This window comes from Puma concolor, chromosome D2, assembly GCF_028749965.1.
Source record: "Puma concolor isolate L17-30 chromosome D2, mPumCon1.1.hap2, whole genome shotgun sequence".
Taxonomy (NCBI): domain Eukaryota; kingdom Metazoa; phylum Chordata; class Mammalia; order Carnivora; family Felidae; genus Puma; species Puma concolor.
This window is the reverse complement of record NC_141677.1, coordinates 56,967,676-56,980,074: the sequence shown is the minus strand read 5'-3', so window position 1 is coordinate 56,980,074 and position 12,399 is coordinate 56,967,676. Positions and strand designations below refer to the sequence as shown.

Here is a 12,399-nt window from a genome sequence, read left to right as displayed (position 1 = left end):
CAACTTTTAAACCCACATACTCTTTCATCCAACATTTTCAATCCAAGGAATCAAACATAGCTTTATATGTTTGCGAGGGTATCTACATGTGTAAAGATACATGGTAGTAATGTCAGTTTCTATTTATTGAATCCTTACTTTGTACCAGGTAGTGTACTAAGTGCCTGACTTTGATTATATTACTTAAATCCCTCAACACCCCTAGAGGTAGGTAGGTACTACCTCCATTTAACATCTCCATTTTATAGAAGAGAAAACCAAGGCACAAATAACTGGCCTAACGTTACACAACTTCAGAGTGATAAAGCCAGGATTTGAACCCAAGGAGTCTGTCTTCGGAACTTTTGCTCATAGGGGCGCCTGGGTGGCTCAGTTGGTTAAGCGTCTGACTTCAGTTCAGGTCATGACCTCACAATTCATGGGTTTGAGCCTGGCATCGGGCTCTGTGCTGACAGTGTGGAGCCTGCTTGGGATTTTCTCTCTTTCCCTCCCCTTCTTGTGCTTTCTCTCTCCCTCAAAAATAAATAAATGAACTTAAAAAAGAAAAGAACTTTAGTGGGGGCGCTTGGGTGACTCAGTTGGTTAAGCACCCGACTTGGGCTCAGTTCGTGTGTTGGAGGACCGCGGTTCATGGATTCGAGCCCCGCATAGGGCTCTGGGCTGAGAGCCTGGAGCCTGGAGCGTGCTTCGGATTATGTGTTTCCCTATCTCTGTCCCTTTCCTGCTAATGTTCTCTCTCTCTCTCTCTCTCTCTCTCTCTCTCTCTCTCTCTTTCTCTCTCTCAAGAATAAATGAACATTAAAAAAAAAAAGAAGAAGAAGAACTTGGGGAGCCTGAGTGGCTCAGTTGGTTAAGCGTCTGACTTTGGCTCAGGTCATGATCTCACGATTGGTGGGTTCAAGTCCTGCGTTGGGTTCTGTGCTGACAGCTCAGAGCCTGGAGCCTTCTTTGGATTCTGTCTCCTTCTCTCTCTGCCCCTCTCTCACTCGTGCTCTGCCTCTCTCTCTCTCTCTCTCTCTCAAAAATACATACACATTATAAAAAAAAAGAACTCTTGCTCATAATAACTCATTATTCAATTACAAATGATTAAAGTCAAAGCTGAAATATTTGTAAGTGTATATTTATGTAGGTAAATATACACATTGCATATATAGCTGCATATATACATGCTGACAAATGAGTATATGTGTGCATATTCATGTACACTAGTGACATATTTACATAAGATGTGTAGTACAGTGTTGTTGGTAATGGAAAATTCCTGAATAAAAATGAGTATTCACAAATAGAAGGCTGGTAGAATAAATGACGGTGTCTCCATATAATGGCATTCTATGCAAGTGTTAATTGAGATCACCTGATATGCCATGGTAAAGAAGGTATTCAAGACACTAAGTTTTAAGAAGCAAAGTGCAAAAGTGCGTGTTTTCTATGAAGTCATTTTGGGGTATGTGTGTGTGGGGGGGTACATTTGTATGATTGTGTAATTTCCAGGAGGATACAAAAGGCAGTGAAGATCCTTGAGAAACAGGAAGCAAACGAGGTGAGCCCAAGTGTCCCCATATATAGCTTTGAGTTTCCAGACTGTGACTCAGGGAGGGGAACACAAGTGGAGCCCAGCAAACAGTCTCTGAGTTGAGGAGATAAAATGGAGAGTCTGGGGAGAATAAAGCTACTAGAGGGTACTGAACAGAGTGGTGGGGAGGAAAGAGCTATAAACAGAGGGGACTCTGGGCATATGCAGACTCTGGGCATATGTTTGACTATTTGGCTGGGTACTGATCAGGGCATACTGGTGAGGACTCTAATTCCCTACCTGAGGCAGGAAAAGAACCACCTGAAATGATTAGAGGTAAGAGTGCCTGCCACTCACACAGGCCAAGAATACTGTCTGTTCCAGCAGCCAGACTGGAAAACTTCAAGATTCAGAGAGCCTGGGGTAGAGTACATAGAAGAGTCTTGCCTCCTGGTGGAATACTTAGCTCTAGATTGAGCACTGTTCTAGAATACCTAACAAATCTTAGCAAAATCTGGAAGGACTGAAGTATTTCCAAGTAACTCAGAACAAATCTAAAGAAGATTTATTGTAATCCCAAAACACGCAGCACCCAACAAGGTAAAGTACACATATATGGCATCCAAAAATGTTGCCAGGCATGCAGAAAGCCTGAAACATACAACCTATAATGAGGAGACACATCAATCAATTGAAACTAACTGAAACTGACACAGATGTTAGGACATTAAGGCTATCATAACTGTATTCTATATGATCACAAAATTAAGTATATATGTGGAATATATATGTATATATTCCAGACGTTGTACTCTTATCAGTTATGTGACTTGCAAATATCTTCTCCCATCCTGTGGGTAGTCTTTTTACTTTCATGATGGTGTCCTTTGTTTTTTTTTTTTTTTTTAATTTTTTTTTTTCAACGTTTATTCATTTTTGGGACAGAGAGAGACAGAGCATGAACGGGGGAGGGGCAGAGAGAGAGGGAGACACAGAATCAGAAACAGGCTCCAGGCTCTGAGCCATCAGCCCAGAGCCTGACGCAGGGCTTGAACTCACGGACTGCGAGATCGTGACCTGGCTGAAGTCGGACGCTTAACCGACTGCGCCACCCAGGCGCCCCTCATGATGGTGTCCTTTGAACCACAAATGTTTTTAACTTTGGTGACTCTCAGTGTAGTTTCTTTGCTTATGCTTTTGGTATCATAGTTAAGAAATCACTGCATAATCCAAAGTCACGAAACTTTACATTCCTATTTTCTTCAAAGAGTTCTGTAACTTTTTATCTTTGATCTACCTTGAGTTAAGTTTTGTGTATTGCATGAATTAGGGGTCCAACTGCATTCTTTTCATAGGTGGATGTTCAGTTGTCTTGGTGCCATTTGTTGAAAAGACTATTCTTTCCTCAGTGCATGGTCCTGGCATCTTTGTTGAAAATCAGTTGTCCATAAATGTGAAAGTACTTTTTCTGACCTCCCAATTTTATTCCCTTGATTTATATGTCTATCCTTATGCCTGTGCCACACTAGCTTGATTATTGTAGCTTTGTAGTAAAATTTGAAATCAGGAGGTACGAGTCCTCCAAAAATTTTTTTTTTCAAGGTTGAAAATAAAGGGTGGGGGGGGGCTCTTGAAATTTCATATGGATTTTAGGATCAGCTTTTCAGTTTTTGAAAAGAAGCCAGTTGAGACTTGGATAGAGATTGCATTGGATCTACAAATCAATTTGGAGATTACTGCCATCTTTACAATATTTAATTTCTGACCTATGAGCATGAGATGCCTTTCTGTTTATTTAGGTCTTTAATTTCTTTCAGCAATGTTTTGTGTTTGCAGAGTAAAGTTTTATATTCTTTTGTTAATTTTTTAAAAAAGCTTTATTTATTATTTATTTATTTTGAGAGAGAGAGGGAGAGAGCATGAGCTGGGGAGGGGCAGAGAGAGAGGGAGGGAGAGAATCTTAAGCAGGCTCCACACCCAGCATGGAGCGCAACGTGGGGCTCGTCGTGAGGCTTGATCTTATGACCCTGGGATCGTGACCTGAGCTGGAATCAAGAGTCAGACGCTTAACTGACTGAGTCACCCAGGGACCCCAAAAGTTTTATTTATTTACATAATCTCTATACCCAACATGGGGCTCAAACTCAAACTCATGACCTCATGATCAAGAGTCCCATGTGTTTTCAACTGACTAGCCAGGTGCCTCTCCTCTCTGTTAATTTTTTTTCTCAAGTATCTATTTCTTTTTCTACAGTTTGCTTTCCATTCAACTTTTCAAATTTACATAGCCACGAGTATTTTTACGGTTTTTCAATTTTTTGCCGTATTTAAGACAATTTCTACGTGTGCTCCAAAGTTACATAAGTATTTCCTGAATTTCCTTCTACCAGATTGAAAAAAAAACTTTTCATCTTGGTTATATTAGGAATCATTTCTGTACAGAGCATGAAGTAAGGAGTCTAGTTTGTTTTCTTTCAGATGAAGAGTCAATTATTCTAGCCATAGTAATCATACTTTCTCTATTGAATTAAAATACCAACTTTGTCATTAAGTTTGGGATATACACTTAGATTTGTTTTTTATGTTGCTATGCCGTTCATTCATTGATTTGGGGGGGACATACTAAGGGGAACTAGATTAAATCATTCAGGAATCTGTATGGAAAAAACAAAGTCTGAGAAATCAGAGAAAGGCCAAGAAATTCATGAAAAAAATTTTGCATAGAGATACACTGGATGCTAAAAATTTCTATAAAGCTGTTCTAAACAAAAGGAATAGATTAATAAATAGGTACAAATTGAATTTGAAAACTTTCTTCGATCATGTTGCATCCCTCTAATATAATAGCAATTTTACTTTTTATCTGTATAACACAAAAGTCAGCATCCTGGAAATCCCAAATTTATCAGTTTCCCAGGCACATTTTTTGTTTGTATTCTCTGTCTCTTCCTAGCTGCCTCCTGCACTTCTGCCTTATGGTTGTTCTTACAACCCTGTCATGGGCTGTTTTTTCTCTAGACGTCTCCAGCCTCCCCCACTCTTGCCCACCTTTCTCTCTCTGACCTCACTGTTCATCTCCACCCACTTCTGCCCATTGCTCTCTTTCCCCCTTCACTTGCCCTACAAAAGTAAAACTCTGGCTTTCTTTATTGGAAGAGCAATGCTGCATTACTTACCTCACCCTAACCCGGGCCAGCTCTAAGCTCTCGATTGCTACAACCAAGAGGATCTAGAAAAGTGTATGACCACAAGGATTTAGAAAGTGTGTGGCGAAAGCAAAGATAGCTCACTTTCTGAGGATTTCTGCCTCCAGCTTTTAAAGCCACAACTTTCCTTCCTTCCTGTGTGTAGTTCTCAGAGTTACGGTGACAGTTCATGGACAAACCAATTTGTGTTCTACTTCCACCTGATGTTAGTCCATCAAATGTACACACGTATCAATTTGGTGTTTCTTAAGTCGTTCTCTCTTCATGAAGCTTTTCTTTAAAGACTGTATAATTCCATCCTGGAGACATGACACAATGGACAATAATTTCTCTAGTGTTCAACATGGAAGACATTTCCACATTTTTGTTGGGGGAGAATTTGTCATAAAATACTTTTAAATAAATAAATCTCTCTCTCTGTCAAATTACTTTTTGTAAGTAAACCCCTGGGAATATGCAGAATGGGGGAAGACTAGTTTGCATTTTTATTAGCCTTGATATAACCCTGTTTTGTTTTTTTTTCCTGGCTGGGGAAAAGTTGTTATAAAATGTTTTAAGATAAATAAAGTTCTTTTTCTTTCAAATTATTTTCCTAAAAGTAAACTCCCCAAAATGTGTAGACTATGGGAAAAAGAGGAGTTTACTCTCTTTATTTTTGTTGCCCTTCATATATATTATCAAATTTTATAAGATATGATTCTAGTAACGTTATCTGATTTTAAGAATCATTATAAAGGTACAGTAACAAAGATGTTGTGACATTGGCTTATAGACAGACAAATCAATGAATAGAACAGAATAGAGAGTCCAGACTTTCACATATATGGACAATAGATTTTTGGTGCAAAAACAATTCATTGGAGAAAAGATAGTCTTTTTAATAAATGTTGCTAGGACAACTTTGAATATTTTCATGAAAAAAAACAACAACTTCAAATCATATTTCACATCTTACACATAAATTAACTCCAAATGTATCATAGATCTAAATGTAAAACTTATAGCTATTAAACTTTTAGAAGAAAACAGGAGAAATATTTGTGACCTTGAGGTTAGGTAAAGATTTCTTAGATATGAGACTGGAAGCACAGCTATAAAAGAACAACTTCATAAATGTGGACTTCATCAAAGTGTAAAATCTCTGCTCATAGTAAGAGATAGTTAAGAGAACGAAAACATAAATGACAGATTAGGAGGGAGTCCTTTTTAAATTTAATTTAATTTTTTACTTTTTTTTTTAAGTAAGCTCTACGCCCAGCATGGGGCTTGAACTCACAACCCTGAGATCAAGAGTTGCATGCTCTACTGACTAAGCCAGTGAGGCGCCCTGAGGAGGAAATACTCTTAAAACAAATATCCAATAAAGGACTTGCACCCAGAATATATAGAGAGCTCTCAAAACATGAGCCCAGAAATAAACCCACAATTATATGGTCAATTAACCTTTGATAAAAGAGGCAAGAATATGCAATGGGAAAAAGACAATCTCATCACCAAAATGGTATTGGAAAACTGGACAGCTACATGCAAAAGAATGAAACTGGACCACTTTCTTATATCTATCATACATAAAAATAAACTCAAAATGGGTTAAGGACCTAAATGTACGACCTGAAATTATAAAAATCCTAGAAGAGAACACAGGCAGTAATTTTTTTAACATTAGCTATAGCAACATTTTTCTAGATATGTTGCCTGAGACAAGGGAAATAAAAACAAACTATTGGGACTACATCAAAATAGAAAGATTTTGCATAGCAAACAACCAACAAAACTAAAATACAAGCTACTGAATGGGAGAGGATATATGCAAATTGCATATGCAATAAAAGGTCAGTATCCAAAATATCTAAAGAACTTACACAACTCAACACCAAAAAACCCCAAATAATTCAATTAAAAATGGAATTTGAGAAACAAAACAAATGAACAAAGAAAAAAAGAGACAAGTCAAAAACAGACTACTAACTATAGAGAACAAATTGATGGCTACCAGAGGGGGGATGGGGAGGGGACGGGTGAAATAGATAAAAGGGATTAAGAGCACACTTAACCATGATGAGCACTGAGTAATGTACAGAATTGTTGAATCACTATATTGTACTCCTGAAACTAATAGAACACTGCATATTATCCATATGGGAATTAAAATGTAAAAAGGAACCCTCAAAACTTAATAAGAAAACAAACAACTAATTTTTTAAAAAGAGTCAAAGACACTTCACCAAAGAAGATATACAAATGACAAACTCATGGGAAGATGATCAACATCATTAGTCATTAGAGGAATGCAAATTGTAATCACAAGGTACTATCATATTCCCACTAGAATGGCCAAAATGTTAAAAAGCTCATCAAGTGTTGATGAGGATGTTGAGCAACTAGAACTCCTTCTCACTATTAATAGTTGCTAGTATTTACCCAGGCGAATGAGAGCATATGCCTGTACAAAAACTTATACATGATTGTTTTATACAGATTTATTTGAAATAGCCAACATATGGAAACAACCCAAATGTCTGTCAGTAGGTAAACTGATAAAGAAACTGTGGCCCATATATGCAATGGAATACTGCTCAGCAATAAAGGTAAATGAACTATTAATACATGCTATAACATGAATAAAGCTTGAAATAATTATGCCGAGTGAAAGAATCCAGACAAAAAAGGAGTACATCCTGTGTGATTTATATAAAATTGTAGGAAGGGGCACCTGGGTGGCTCAGTCAGTTAAGCGTCCGACTTCAGCTCAGGTCATGATCTCACAGTTAGTGAGTTCAAGCCCCATGTCAGGCTCTGTGCTGACAGCTCAGAGCCTGGAGCCTGCTTCAGATTCTGTGTCTCCCTCGCTCTGCCCTTTCCCCGCTCATGCTCTCTCTCTGTCTCTCAACAATGAATAAAGTTAAAAAAAAAAAAATTAAAAAAAAATAAATAAAAAAATAAAATAAAATTGTAGGAAATGCAAACTAATGCATAGTGACAGGAAGCAGACTGGTGGCTGCCTTGGACTGGGGTGGGTTTGTGCCTGGAGGGATAGAGTACAAAGGGGCAAAAAGAAACTCTAAGGGTGATGAATGTGTTCATTATCTTGATTGTGATGATGGTTTTGCAGGCATAGCTATATGGCAAATCTATTCAAACTGCATCCTTTAAATAAAGTTATTTCTTTGGGGCGCCTGGGTGGCTGAGTCAGTTGAGCGTCTGACTTCGGCTCAGGTCATGATCTCACTGTTCGTGAGTTGGAGCCCCGCGTCAGGCTCTGTGCTGACAGCTTGGAGCCTGGATCCTGCTTCGATTCTGTGTATCCCTTTCTTTCTGCCCCTCCTCTGCTCATGCTCTGTCTCTCTTTCTCTCAGAAATAAATAAACATTAAAAAAATTTTTAGAGCCTGAATTTGAGCACTAGCACTGCTCTGTGTTAGCTGTAATGTTGAGCCAGTCATTTATCTTTTGTGTGACTCAGTTCCCTCACTGGTATAAAGAGGTAGTGAGGTCCACGTCCTAGGATTGGTTGAGGATCAAAAATAATGTGTACGAATGTGCTGTACACCCTGTTGATGGCAAGTTACTTGTAAAGGTTTTGTAAGTTTCATCACCAAATGAACCAGTTCACACTTTATTTAGGCCTTGAGAGATTTGATCAGAATGAAGATAATTCCTTTTTCATTTTTTCATGGGGGGAGGAAGTTGCAGAGAAGTCAGGGTGCCGATGCTAGATTGAGGTGAGATTTCAGCCCCTGGGCTGCCCGCCACACTCCTAAATGTGTGGTTCCAGTAACCTGGTTTCACATAATTAAACATGACATGTACATCCTCTCCACTTCTGTTGGACTCTACCCCCACCCGCAGCACCCTTGACAACTACTAGCCCCAAAGAAAATCTCTGTAGATAACCTTGGTTTGTTTTCCAGGCCAGAGCTAGATATTGGGCCCCCTTTGTCCTTGGATAAAACAGAATTTATCTCTATTTTATAGTTAATCTAATAGTATCTCCACATCTCTCTAATATAGTCAGTGTGTGGTTCCCCCACAGTCTTAGCATCAACTGGGAACTTGTTAGAAATGCAGATTCTCATATCCAATCCTAGACCTACAAATTAAAAACTCTGAGGATAGGGCCCCCAAAGTTTGTGGTTTAATGATCTCTCCCAGTGATTCTGATGCAGAATAAATTTTGAGGACCACTGTCGTCATAGATATGGTTAAATCTCACCCATTGACTGTCAGTTTACTAGTTAGTGGTAAATTAAATAGCTTTTAACTGCTGGCCTTTTCTGGAAACATTTTCAGAAATATTTTCTAACTGGCAACAAGATCGAATTACATTTAAATTCTACCTGTAGAGTGGGTTATGAGTTATTGGACACACATGACACTGAATTTCACCATTGCGATTTGGGAAGTCACTTGGACTTGGACTTCAGTATCGTGGAATGTCATTTGAATGATCAATTTTTTTTTACTTTTTTTTTTTTTTTTTTTGAGAGAAACAGAGAGAGAGAGACAGTGTGAGCAGGGGAGGGACAGAGAGAGAGGGGAAGACACAGAATCCCAAGCAGCCTCCAGGCTCCAAGCTGTCAGTACAGAGCCCAATGTGGGGCTCAAACTCACAAACCCTGAGATCATGACCTGAGCTGAAGTTGGACGCTTAACCGACTGAGCCACCCAGGCGCCCCAATTTTTTTTTTTTTTAATCTATGAGAGAGAGAGAGAGAGAGAGAGAGAGAGAGAACATGAGCGGGGAAGGGACAGAAGGAGAGGCAGAGAGAGAATCTTAAGCAGGCTCCATGCACAGCATAGAGCCAGATGCAGGGCTCCATCCCACGACCCTGGGGTCATGACCTGAGCTGAAATCAAGAGTTGGACGCTCATCTGACTGAGCCACCCAGGCGCCCTGAGCAGTCAATTTTTAAAAATAGTCTCCTTTTCTTAAGAACCTGAAGAATTTTAAAAAAGCCTTTAGAGTTGCCTTTCTTTAACTTAGAAAGGAATTACATATTAGGGGACTGGTTTGTTCTAATTTTGTACAATAAACTTGGAGTACAGAGTGATCATTGTATCGAGGCAAATAAAACAACCTCCGTGTGAATTAAAGCTAAGTACAAATTTTCAAGTTCAATGCTGTCCTTTTAACTTGTTTTATATTACCTAGGGCATCATTTGTTCGTTTGCCAAGTTGCATAAACCAGACTCCTTTGGGCAAGGGAGCGGGAGGGAGAGGAAGGCTGATAAAGAGCCTACAGGAAGGACTTCGATGCCACTGTGAGAGGCTGCATGTCTTGCGAGGTCCTGCACGGTATTGTGTTGGGCCCACCTCACCTGTTCCTGGGTGCTCAGGGTGGAGGCTGCAGCAATGCTAACACTGGTCACCACTCGAAGTGGGCTGACGGTTCCCAAGAGTTCCGGATGTCAGTCTGATTCCACTCAGGGTTTCTGTGAGAGACAAGCTGCTTTTAGGGAGGTTGCAAAACTTGAGGCCAATTTACCTTGTGTGTGTCAAGTGCATTTTTCTGATCCAAACAAGCCGCATTGCTTTCAGCCAACCGTAACCCCCTCAGAGGGTAACCACCAGGGTGGATATTTTCACTTTGAAACTACAGTTCCCACCATGCACAACATGGTACCCCCTAGGATGAATGTTTGACCAGCATCTCCAAGGCAGGTGAAATATGTCTAAGTTTACCGAGAGAACAGTACTGGCTGGACTCCCACTGGAACATACAAGGATGTTGTTTGGGGATTAAACAAACTATTTGCTGACCTTTTGAATTGTGATGATTCATTGAATATTAAAGCTACAGAACGTATTTGCAGAACAAAGAGAACTCCCAGAATAATGTTGAGACTTCATTAAGCCTTATGGCAGATGACAGAAAGAAGATTGTAGAACCATGGATTGTGTGTTATAAATTTCCCTCTAAGGTGAAATAAATTATGACAGCTTTACAATTTAAATATTTTATTTTTTTAATGTTTATTTATTTTGAGAGAGAGAGAGTGCGAGTGAGGGAGGGGCAGAGAGAGAGGGAGACACAGAATCCTAAGCAGGCTCCAGGCTCTGAGCTGTCAGCACAGACCCCGACGTGGGGCTCGAACTCAGGAACCGTGAGATCATGACCTCAGCCGAAGTCAGACCCTCAAGCGACTAAGCCACCTAGGACCCCTGACAGCTTTACAATTTAAAAAACATGTCTTGTATTTACTATTCTGTGAAATCCCAAAGTCTAAGAGTTAATAACCTAGATTTTAGGATACAAAGAATGCAGAGAACAAGAAGACAAAATCAGGCTCACGTGTACACACGCACACGCACATGCACGCACACACCCAGTGTCAAAGTCTAAGAAGGGAGCACCCCAGTGGAAAGTACGGGTCTTAGGAATGGTCTCCCTCCCTTCTGAGCTCATCTTGAATGGGATAAGGAGGGAAGGGCTGGGATCCATAAACCCACTTTTGGCTGCAGTTTTTCTGAATCCTGGGGTACAGCTGAGAGCTGGAGCTGTCAGAGTCTGTCCCTGTTCAGGATTCAGACTAGGCCTCCATACATAGGTGCTGCTTCTTTTTCTTTTTTTCTAAGTTTATTTATTTATTTTGAGAGAGAGAGAGAGAACACACATGCGAGGCAGGAGCAGAGAGAGAGAATCCCAAACAGTTCCATGCTGTCAGAGCAGAGCCTAACACAAGGCTTGAACTCACGAGCTATTAGATGGTGACCTGAGCCGAGATCAAGAGTCGGATGCTTAATCGACCGAGCCACCCAGATGCCCATGGAAGAGATACTTCTGTTCAATCTAGACACTGGGGCATATGCTGAAGACTTGGCTCCTTCTATCCAAACCACACAGAAGATTCTGGTTTTTTGTTTTTTTTTTAAGTTTATTAATCTTGAGAGAGACAGAGAGGAGAGTGGGGAGGGGCAAAGAGAGAGGGAGAGAGAGAGAATCCCAAACAGGGCTCGAACTCATGAAACTGCAAGATCATGAAATGAGCCAAAACCAAGAGCCAGAAACTTAATCGACTGAGCCACCCAGGCACCACCTCCCTTTAAAAAAAATGTTTATTTATTTTTGAGTAGGGGGGATGGGCAGAGACAGAGGGAGACAGAGGATCTGATGAGGGGCTTGAACTCACAAACGGTGAGGTCATGACCTGAGCCAAAATTGGATGCTTAACCAACTGAGCCACCCAGGTACCCCTCCAAACAGAAGATTCTAGATGAAGGCTTTAGAGCTTCAGGTAGCCATCATAAGGAGGTCCAGGGGATCCTGGGGAAGAGATGATGAAGGCCTTTGGAAGGATTGGGCAATGACTGTTGACCAACAGTAAGCAAAGGTGTTTTGACTCTAATGCAGCCCATGCTATCTTAGTTCTCCCAGAAAGAAAAGCCTGAGACTAGGACATGTGTGTAGGGCTTAACTGTGGAGGTGATCCCAGAAAGCAAGAATGAGGGCCTAGGCAGCCTGGCCAGGAAAGGAGAAAGCCGAGCCAGTTGCATTGGTCTGTGCTGTGGACAACGGGGCTTTGATGCCAACAGGAACTTGTGAGGAACTGTACAGAATGTGCCTCAAAGTGACCATCTGAGGGATGAAAGGGAGAAGCATTTATAGGTCTTCATTCACTGGCTCCCATCCAGCACTGACACAGTGTTGCCCAAGGGGTTGTAACACCCTGGTGC

The 12,399-nt window shown here is 40.5% G+C and overlaps 1 long non-coding RNA gene across 1 annotated transcript in view; it reads right to left on the bottom strand.

Annotated features, from left to right (window-relative positions):
- Positions 1-12,399, bottom strand: part of LOC147576097 (uncharacterized) — a 91,562-nt gene that overhangs the window by 46,698 nt on the left and 32,465 nt on the right. The window contains exon 2 of the long non-coding RNA XR_015241761.1: positions 10,044-10,157. This is a non-coding gene — a long non-coding RNA (uncharacterized LOC147576097). The remainder of the gene's footprint in view (positions 1-10,043; positions 10,158-12,399) is intronic.